The following is a 9,567-nucleotide window of genomic DNA, read 5'->3' on the forward strand; positions in this document are numbered from 1 at the left end:
ACCTCATGATAGAATTAAAGAAAACCCAGGCCCTGGGAGACCTCTATTCCACAGATATTTCCTAGCTCGTGGCTCTGACCAGAAACAGCTGTTTGGGAAACCCAGGATCCAGGCCTGCCCAGTAAGGCTGAGATGCTGGCTGAACCCAGGCCATGAGCTGTAACTCCAAAGGCTGGGAAAAAGTGGGAATCTGGGATCCAGAGGTTGCAACCCACTTCCACATGTTCACCCCAGCCACAAAAGTGCCCAGGCAGAGGGCAAAGCCAGGCTCCTTCCTCCTGTCCCTCGGGTCTCCCTGCCTCGGCCTCCTCCTCCTCTGGCCCCCCTCCATCTCTGTCTGCCCCGGTGGGGCTCAGGTTGTGGCCTGGGCCTCAGCACTTTGCTTCTATCAGAGTTGTTTATTGTTGTTGTGATTAAATATTTATCTGCATTGGGAGAGAAGAAAACAAAACCCTTCCTCATTCTCACAGCTAATCTGGGCTAATTTCCCCTGGGGATTCTGCCTCCCCCCACCCAACTTCCCCGACTGAAGCCAGCAGCCGCCTCCCTCTGCTTCAGAGGCCACCAGGAGAATGGCTGATAGCTGAGTCAGGGCTGGGATAAGAGGTGACCCCATGGCCCCTTCTTCATGGGTTTCTCAAGGGAAGGCTGCTCTGTGCCTGTTTCCTGTGCACCTAGAAACGGAGCTGGAGCCTGGATTGAAAACAAAAACCTCCCCCTAGAAATGGGGGGCCTCCATCAAGGCCCAGCAAGGTTCTAGAAAACATCTCTCCCCAACTTGCCAGTCCTAGTGAAGCCCAAGGAGAGGGAAAGAGGCCAGACCGATGACAGCGTTGGGTCTTGGTTTCTCTGGCCCCCAGGGTCCTCACACTAAGTGTTGCAGGGGCTGGGGGGTTGAACCCAAGTTCTAGCACAGCCTAAGCAAGCTCTCCACCACTGAGCTGTAAGGCCAGACCTCAAACGCTCCATCTGCAACAGCCCCTCAACAACCAAGGCTCTAGCGGACGGACGACGAATGAATTCCACTTAGCCTGGTTCCACCAGCAAACAGTAGCCTGAGGAATCCCGTAACTCTCCCAGAGACACCCAGCAGATCAAGATGTGTCAGGTCTAGAAACAGAGTGAATGGCCAACCTGGAAGAACCACCTTCTCCAAGACCCAGGGACCTGGCACTGGAGCTACAGCCAGTGTCCTAGGGGCGGTCTTAAGGCTACCTCTGTTCGGTGGCCTGTCATCACTTGCCCCTGGAGAGAATGGCTTTATGGTATCCACTCTCTGGGAATTGCTGGATTGGGCAGTAGGCAGTTGGGAAGAGATTGGGGTCACCATGAGGGTCCCAGAGCTGAACCCTGCCCTTCTAGGTGAGCGCATCTCCTCTGGGTTTCTTGTTCAGATGCGTAAGTTGGGGGAGGTTCCAGTCTAGGCCTCTCCGGCACAACTGTTGCCATCACTGAAATGGCTTGCGTATGGACTCTAGGACACGCCATACACGCCAAGAGGTTCCTGAATGGTTCAAACAACTAAGGGGGCAGGAGAGAAACATGACACACACCCCTGGGATTGGGTGGAATGTTCAGCCCTGTCCCACAGTCCCACAGAGGGAGCAGTTACAGCACTAAGTGGCTCAACCACACAGGGCTCAAAGAGCCAGTGTATACGTGGGCTGCCCTGAGGTCACCCCCACTGCTGTGGTGGGCCTTGCTTAGGCCTTCTGGGTTCACAGCTGTGTCTGTGGGTGTCACACGGCGGGGGTGGGGTTTGCACCCTGACAGAGTGTGAACTGCCCAAGGCCAGCTGGTACAAGCTTACACGAGACAGCTTATGACAGTGGACCCACACAGCCTACAGCCCTTTCCAGGGGTTCGCTGACAGCTTCTCCCACAGCCCACGTGTGGGAACCGTCAGGGCATGGAGGGAAGGAAGCCCAACACAAGCAGAGCCAGAATCAGAAACCCTGAAGGCACTTCCGCTGCCAAACCTCCCACGTGCCTCCCCCTGGGGTTGGACCCCAGTCCTTGACCATAACAGGTCCCCTGGTTCCCCTGACAGGCCCGACTCCTCCAAAGGGTTTGGTGGACAAGCCTCCTCAGCGCACCCCCCAACCCCGTCTTTTGATGCTGTAATAGGAACAAGAAGAAGTAAAAACACCCAGAAAGGAGGCAGACGGAGGCCCTGGGGATTCCGGTCTCTACCTGTGCAGGGATGGGGGAGGAGAGGGGAGCTCTTTGAAGTCCATGAAGTCCATTCCCCAGGCTCCAGACTCTCTCCCTCCACTAATTTCAAAATAGCCAGGGAAACTCAAATAGGGCAACTAGGGGCGCCTCTCCCCAGAAGGAGCCCCCAGGATGGCTGCCTCTCTCTCCTTTCCTCCTGCTCCCCTCCCACTGCCCCTGCCCTGACCCGCCTCCCAAATCCCGCTGGCTTCAGGGTGGATAGCATCACCTCATGAGCCAACCGGCACCTTCCAGAGTCTAATCTTCCCTGGTGAGCTTGTGAAGGGAACTTGAGATGAGCTACAGTCTGTGAAGGGTAGAGCCCCAGAGAGCCTGGGTCACCCAAGGGTGGTGTGGGAGGGCTCGGGAACCTGTCACATTGGCAATGTCCTCTCAAGCAGGTCCTTCACGCCTTTCCGACCTCAACTGCTCCTCCCCAGGCGTGGCCCAATCCAGAAGGAACCGGAAAACCATGATTCACCAAAACCCCAGTCATCTTTCTCCGAGCTGACTTTGATTCTTCTAAAACCGACCCAATGATATATAAACCCAAACACCAGGACTGAGGGCAGAACACAAGGAGTGGCCTTGTCCCTCCTCACTGGATGAGGTAGGAGCCACTAACTGGATCCTCTGAGCCTGTGCCATGGGAAAGGTGTGGGTACTCTGGGGTGGGGTGGGGGGTACCAGCCATCACTGGGATGCTGTAGGGAGAGCCAGCACCCAGACCTCAGTCCTTCTGAGCCTCACTCCAGATCTTCAGTTTAGTGGCCTGTGCCATCTTGGATACCTTGTGCTTCCGGCCAGCCCGGTGTTCATGGAGCAGGAGACTGAATGGCTGAGTGGGGACTGTTCTATAGCTCAGCTGTACAGACACCTCTTGGCCCACATCTCACACCCTCAAAGGCAAGAGGAAAGGGAACCAGGGACCTCTTCCCTCTTCGTGCCTGAGTATCTCCCTACCACCCCCAGGACCACACTACCCAGCAAAGGATGAGTTTGTGAGCCAGTGTCCTACCAAAGGGACCCGGCCAGTGCCCGAACACGGGAAGCAGGTCACTCAAAACCTCCCCTGACCCACAGTGAGCAAGTCTACAACAACCTCGCCTGCCTGAGACCAGCACTGCAGACCCACGGGCATATGGCCTCTCACCGGGCAGTGGGCTGTGTCCTCGGTGGCCTCTGCACCCTGGCATGCCATCCGTACTTCGTCAGCCTGATGTGGAGAGTAGATGTCAGGGAGGGGCAAAGGGGGCCGTGCCCCTCCACAGGGGCCCGCACTGCACTCATAAGGCGCTATAAACACAGAGTGGTTCTGAAGGTGGAACTTGGGGTCTCAGGCTGTAAACAGGGCTGCCTGGCAGGACCAAGGCATCGAGGCATCTAGAACATTCCCGCCCAGCCGATCAGACTTACTAAACAGCTGGAACAGAGGGTGTGGTGCTAGTACCCAGCTCTGGAAACACCACAAACCAAGTAGCTAAAGATCCCAGACTGGGAACCCACGGAATCCTGAAACCCACATCCCATACCCCGAGGCACACCTTCAGGTTCTACCAGAGCCCAGCCCTGATCCAGGGGTGACTGGAGAAATGTGTATGGAGCTCCCATACACAGGGAACAGGAGGTAGGGAAGACACAGGGAGTAATGTCCCAGCTCAATACTGATGGAAACCAGGAAGTAGAAAACATGGCACCCATTGCCCTGTATCCCTGCCCTTCCAGTGATGGCAGAGACCCTTCCTCCCCCCAGGAAATCTGCCCTGGCTGTTCCAGTTCCTACAACAAATATTGGTCTCGCTGATGCTGGGGGGTGGGGGTGGGAGTGGCCCATGAGTTGGCCCATGTGACCAGCTCTTTTACATCTCCCGTGCTTCATCCACGGTTCAGAACACAAAATAACACGCTCAATCAATGACAGGCAGAGACAGGTCCCGCCCAGCCAGAGCCAGTCCTGCAGCTCCACTGAGGCAGATCGAGGACAGACAATCAGTAGCAGTGTCTGCGGTCCACAGGGAAGGACTCAGCCCTCAACTCAAACTCCTGAGACCCTTGTGTGTGCTTGAGCGCGGGACACGCGCTTCCTTTTGCATGACCGTTCAATCAAATATGGCTGTGGTCCTACGCTGTCCCCTGCCCTGCTGTGCCTCAGAGACACACACCTGTGCGGCTGACACTGGGGGTGAAGGAAGGCCCAAAAGCCATGTAGTACTGCAGGGGGGTCGGGGAAGGTACCCAGAGGGGTCTTGGGGATGGCTTCTCTGAGGAGTTGCTATGAAACAGAAAGGGAAGCTGGGAAGGATACCCTCTGAGATTCCGGGACAGAAGCCAGGAGGGGACCACAGGGCAAAGGCCCTGAGGTTGGTGATTAACCTTTGTGTCTGGACAGCAGGTCCAGAGGACAGGGAGGGAGCAGAGGGGTTGCTGAGGGGAAAGGTCAGAGGGTAACTGGCTAAGGTCAAGTCTGACCCCATGGCCGCTGTGCAGACAAAGAAATGGGAGCTTTGAGCTCGGCAACAAGACAAACAGAAGCCCAGAAGGACAGGCACCTGCATAGGCCACAGGTCAGCAGAACGTCTCCTCAGGGCCTCAGCCATCCATCTTACCAACTCTAGGCCAGAAACACCCGCTGCCCACCTTCTCTAGGGCCATCAAAGCTTACACTGCCTGTTCCCAACCTTCAGGCCCGGAGTCCAACAGCCCAGACCTCTCCCTCTTCTCCCTATCCCTCGACACTGCCATGGTCACCAGCTTCCCTGCACAAGACCCAAGCCCAGGAGTGTCGGACAGCTGGTGTTGCTATAGCCTCCTCCTCCACTGTTGCTCCCTCCCTGTCCTGCCCTCCTCCTAAATCCAACACCTCACCCCACCCCCACCCCAGCACTGCCAGAACCAGAAACCCGGTGCTTAGCCCTATCCAATTCATTCTGCTGTGGACAAGCCACAGCTGAGGACAGGACTCCATCCCTACACTGGCCACATAAAGGCCATGGGCCAGAAGTCGCTGTGGTGTCTGTGACCGACAGTGCCTGCCTGGAGCTGCGGAATTCAAGTCCCCGATTCTCATCTCTGTATTTGAACCTGAAGACAGCCCTGCATCGGGGCAGTGGCTTTGTTTTAACTAGAAGTCCTACTCTGACCCAGTAGGCACAAGAGCTGATTTCTGTTACTCATGAATGTGGAGGGTAGCCCAGAGAGCCCAAAAATCTGGCCCATGCCCCCCCCCCGAATGTCTTGCTAAGGTTCACAGGAGCAGCTGGGCTCTCCTGGTCCTACAGTTACCACAATGACCCTGGCCCTGCCTTCTCCAGGAGAGCGGTGGCTTAACTAGATTGTCTCACTTGGGCCTAAAATGGCACAGGCTGTCATTATGAGCTGTCATTTCCCAATTACTGCAGATAATATCTACTTTAATTGAACAGGGTCCCGATAATGCCATTATGCACCGAGTTACCCAATTCATTTAATATATGCATGCACACACATTAGCACCTGACTGCCACCAGGAGACTGCCGTACAGGGACATTCATGAAATGATACTTCACTGGAGGGGGGGCATCAGCTTTCATTTAAGGGGTGACCAGCACTGTCCTCGGGTGCCACTTCTACCAAGAAACTGGAGGCACTAGAATTGCCTTTAGGCCTGTGAGCTCATGGGACTCAGAGGTGGGGGAAGCTTTGGACTAGGCCAGCTAGGAGCGGGTGTTTGCTTCTCTGCAGGAGCAAAAGCTGGCTGGGGAAGGGGAACCACGGACTCAGGAGGGAGGAGTGAGAGGGCAGAGAGAGGTGTTGCTGCACAGGGAGCAGCTAAGGGGGACGGAGGAGCCAGTCTGCTCCCCGAGGGCCGAGGGCCGCAGGCAGGGACATGCATGCATGGGATGGGGGTGTGATCTTTGTGTGTGTGTGTGTGTGTGTGTGTGTGTGGTGCACACACACATGCCTGCTTGTGCACACACACGGAGACCAGAAGAAGACAGGTGTCTCCCTCAGTTTCTCCTCCTTGTTCGTTGAGGTAGGTCTACTCACTAAATAGGAAGCTCATTCACGAGACTAGGCTGGCTGAGGGCTAGGCTGGCTGAGGGCTAGGCTGGCTGAGGGCTAGGCTGGCTGAGGGCTAGGCTGGCTGAGGGCTAGGCTGGCTGAGGGCTAGGCTGGCCGAGACTCCCCAGCATCGGCTCACAGGCACGTCTGTCCCCTCCTCACACCGGTGCTGCTGGCACCCAAACTCAGACCCTGGTGAACCAGCTTCTAGCTTCCTCTCAGTGCATTTCTGGTAACCCTGGCTGACTAGGGCAGAGCTGACATTCTTGGAAATATAGAGGTCTTGTCTCTACGCCAAGCCCCTCTGCTTCTTCTTGGGGTGGGCCTGCTCAACTTACAGGTCTTCTGTCAGACCAGGAGCAGGGCTGAGAGGCCTGGCTGCCAGCTCCCTCATGCCTTCTCCAGGTGGCAGAAGGTGCCGTTCTGCAGGAGCTGACAGCCCAGCTGCCCGGTCCCCTGGCAGGGCCTGCCCACTGGAAAGTTGGGTTCCGGGCCGGGAGGAGGACAGCAGGGTGGGCAGATGTCTTGGGGTGGGTGTTAATTAGGGGCTGCTGCTCCAAGCTTGTAGGGAGAGGATGGGTCTGTCAGCTATAATTACAAGGCGCTGGAGTCCGTAGGCTCTGCTCCGCGTCTTCTCACCAGCTGTGGGGCCCTCAGGACAGGGAGGGCCAAGACTGCATAGATAGCCTTTCAGGCTCCTCTGACCAGCAAACTATTCACTCACAGGCTGACTGCCAAGCTCCTGAGAAATCGCACCTCGGACAGAAACAGAGCATGCAGAAGCCACTCACACGGGTCACAGGAGGAGGGGAAGGCCAGACTAGAGACCAGGCAGGCTGCTCAGCTCCGGGCCCGGTCCTATCTTGCGGCCTGCTCACAGACTTTTCTGTATGAAGCAGAGTAGCCCCACTGCCCACTCTGAACATGCCTGAAAATCCACCATTCATGGAACTCTTCTCTAGGCTAAACACAATCAGCTTCCAGGGCAAAGAACTGTTTCTGGGGATGTTCTGTCCCTGAATGGTTAAGGCAAGGAGAACAGTATTCTCTGGAAGGGCAGGCGTGCAGCTCAGGGCTGAGCAGAGACTCAGGGGCACAGAGCCCAAAGATCCCACCAAAGACAAGAATCTGACCAAGGCTGAGGGCTCCTCCAGGAAGCAATCTTCTCCTCAGAACTAACACCCACAGCGCGCTGCCGCCTGCCCAGGGCCTGCAATGGCCCTGTGTGATGGTCCCCCGCAACTCCCGTGACCGTCTCTGAGCTTCCACAGGAGCAGCTGAGGAAACTTCCCAAGTTCTCAGCTCTTCACCAAAGGGCTGCCACCTCCTCCCGTGTGCAGGGAACTGAGCCCAGGGGAAAGAAGGCCAAGACCAAACCATCCGAGAGGTAGGGAGCTGGCATGTGAAGGGAAGACGTCTACCCGGGGCTGCTTGGGTGCTAGGCTGAGCGTGAGAGTCGCTCTAGCAACCGGAGGTGCTCAGCAGGGTCACCCTCAGAGTCCTGGCCCCTCTCTGCCTGCCCTAAGTCCCATCCAGAATCCAGAGCAGAGGGGGGTGGCTGGGTTGTAAGAGCGAACACACACACACACACACACACACACACACACACACACACACACACACACCTCCAGCCAGACTCACAGCAAGGGTGGCATCACACTGCCACACATGTGGCTTGTGGCACCCTAGCCCTGAAAGCCAGTTCAAAGGGTGTCCCCAAAAGCCAGTTTCCCCCTAGCTGGGGGCAGGGACAGCTAGGAGAGCAAGGAGAAGAAACCAGATACCCCCTGCAGAAAGGATCGTCGGATAGTGTCTGTCGCTCAGGGCCTAAGGGGCAGAGGGCGCTCGTCCTTTGGGCTCAGGACTCCCCGCCGCTGTGCCGCTGCCCCAGCTCAGCACAAACAGCCACGCAGCGCCGGGTGCGGGGTGCGGGGGCGCAGCGCACAGTCAGGCCTCCACCTCGGCCCCGCCCCCGCGCGGGGAGGGGACACGGTTGCCCGCGGGCTCCGGGAACCGACCCGAGAGCAGGGACCTCCCCCGCCACACGCGTGCTCACATAGAGCCCTTAGAGACGCTCAGTTCACCAGGGTTTCAGAGAGGGTATGGTCCCAAGTGTCCAGAGAAAGCCTGACCTCCGGTCCCGGGGCTGCAGAGAGACCCCAGACCTGCAGCGCCACCGCAAACCACGGCGGCGGCTGCGGGCGGGAGGCGCTTCGGCTCCAGCCAGTGGCGAAGGTGGTGCCCCGGCTGGACGCGGTTCTCAGAGCAGGGAGCCTCAACGCGGAGCTGGCGTTGCCCTCTGGCCGAGGACCACGGGGCAAAGGCTCACACCACGATCCGCGCCCCCACAGCCTAGCCTCTCCGCAGAGGGGGCGCGCGGGTGTCACCGTCCCCATCGGGGCCAACTCCACCTGTCATCAGTGCAGCACCGTCAGAGCCCCCATCCCACTTTCCCCCAGACCCGCAGACAGCAGTGCCCCATCCCCGAGGGGGCAGCGGAGGGGCGACCCCAGCCCGGTGGGAAGCCTCTTTCCTCGAGTCCTGCGCCCTCCTCCCGGAACTAGGGAGCTCACGGAGGCCACCTCCTCAAACGCCGGGGTCCCTGCCGCAGCCCGCGCTCCCGGAGGCCGGAGGGCATCGTCCCCTCCGCCCGTACCCCTCGGGCCACAACTCACCGCGCATCGGCGAGGTGAACGCCGCGACCAGGGGTCGGCTGCGCCGGGGGAGCTCAGGGAGGCGGCGGCCAGCCCTTAGCTGCTCGCACTGCCGGGAGCCCGGGCCGCGGCGGGCGGCGCTGACGCTGCGGACCAAGCGGGGCGCCGAGCCGCCGGCGGTCCCGGGCGCGGCGGGGAGGAGCTGGCGGCCAAGCGGCCGGAGTCTCGGAGCAGCGAGCGGCGCTCGGCGGCTGCTCCCGGGAAGCTGGAGCTGGGAGCGGCCGCCACGGTGCCCGTGCTGCTGATGCTGCTGCTGCTGCCGCCGCCGCCGCCGCCGCCGCCGCCGCGGAGCCCGAGAGCGCGGGCGAGGCGGTGCGGGGCGCTGCGTGCGCCGAGGCTCGGGGCTGGGGAGCGAGCGCAGCCGGCCGGGGTGCAGGCACCTGACGGCGGCGGCGGCGGCGGCGGCGGCGGCGGCAGAGGCTGAGACAGCGGCGGGGAGAAAATGAGAGCGTGCGAGCCTGGCACGGGGAGCCGAGCGGCGCGGGAGGGGCGCGAGCGCCGGGAGCGCGGGCCGAGGGCCGAGGGGGCCGCACGGCTCCCGGCGCCCACCGCCCTGCCGCACCGCACGCGCGAGCCCAGCCCGCAAGTTTGCGCCGC

The 9,567-nt window shown here is 59.6% G+C and overlaps 1 protein-coding gene across 2 annotated transcripts in view; it reads right to left on the minus strand.

The window, feature by feature from the left end:
• Grm4 (glutamate metabotropic receptor 4) overlaps positions 1–9,567 on the minus strand; it is an 89,035-nt gene extending 79,468 nt beyond the window's left edge. The window contains exon 1 of one of the 2 annotated variants that reach the window (XM_087596828.1): positions 8,925–9,567. The gene's annotated coding sequence lies outside the window, so the exon portion shown is untranslated. 2 annotated transcript variants of the gene reach the window in all.

Source organism: Rattus norvegicus, chromosome 20 (genome assembly GCF_021556685.1).
Source record: "Rattus norvegicus strain SHRSP/BbbUtx chromosome 20, alternate assembly SHRSP_T2T, whole genome shotgun sequence".
NCBI classification, from domain to species: domain Eukaryota; kingdom Metazoa; phylum Chordata; class Mammalia; order Rodentia; family Muridae; genus Rattus; species Rattus norvegicus.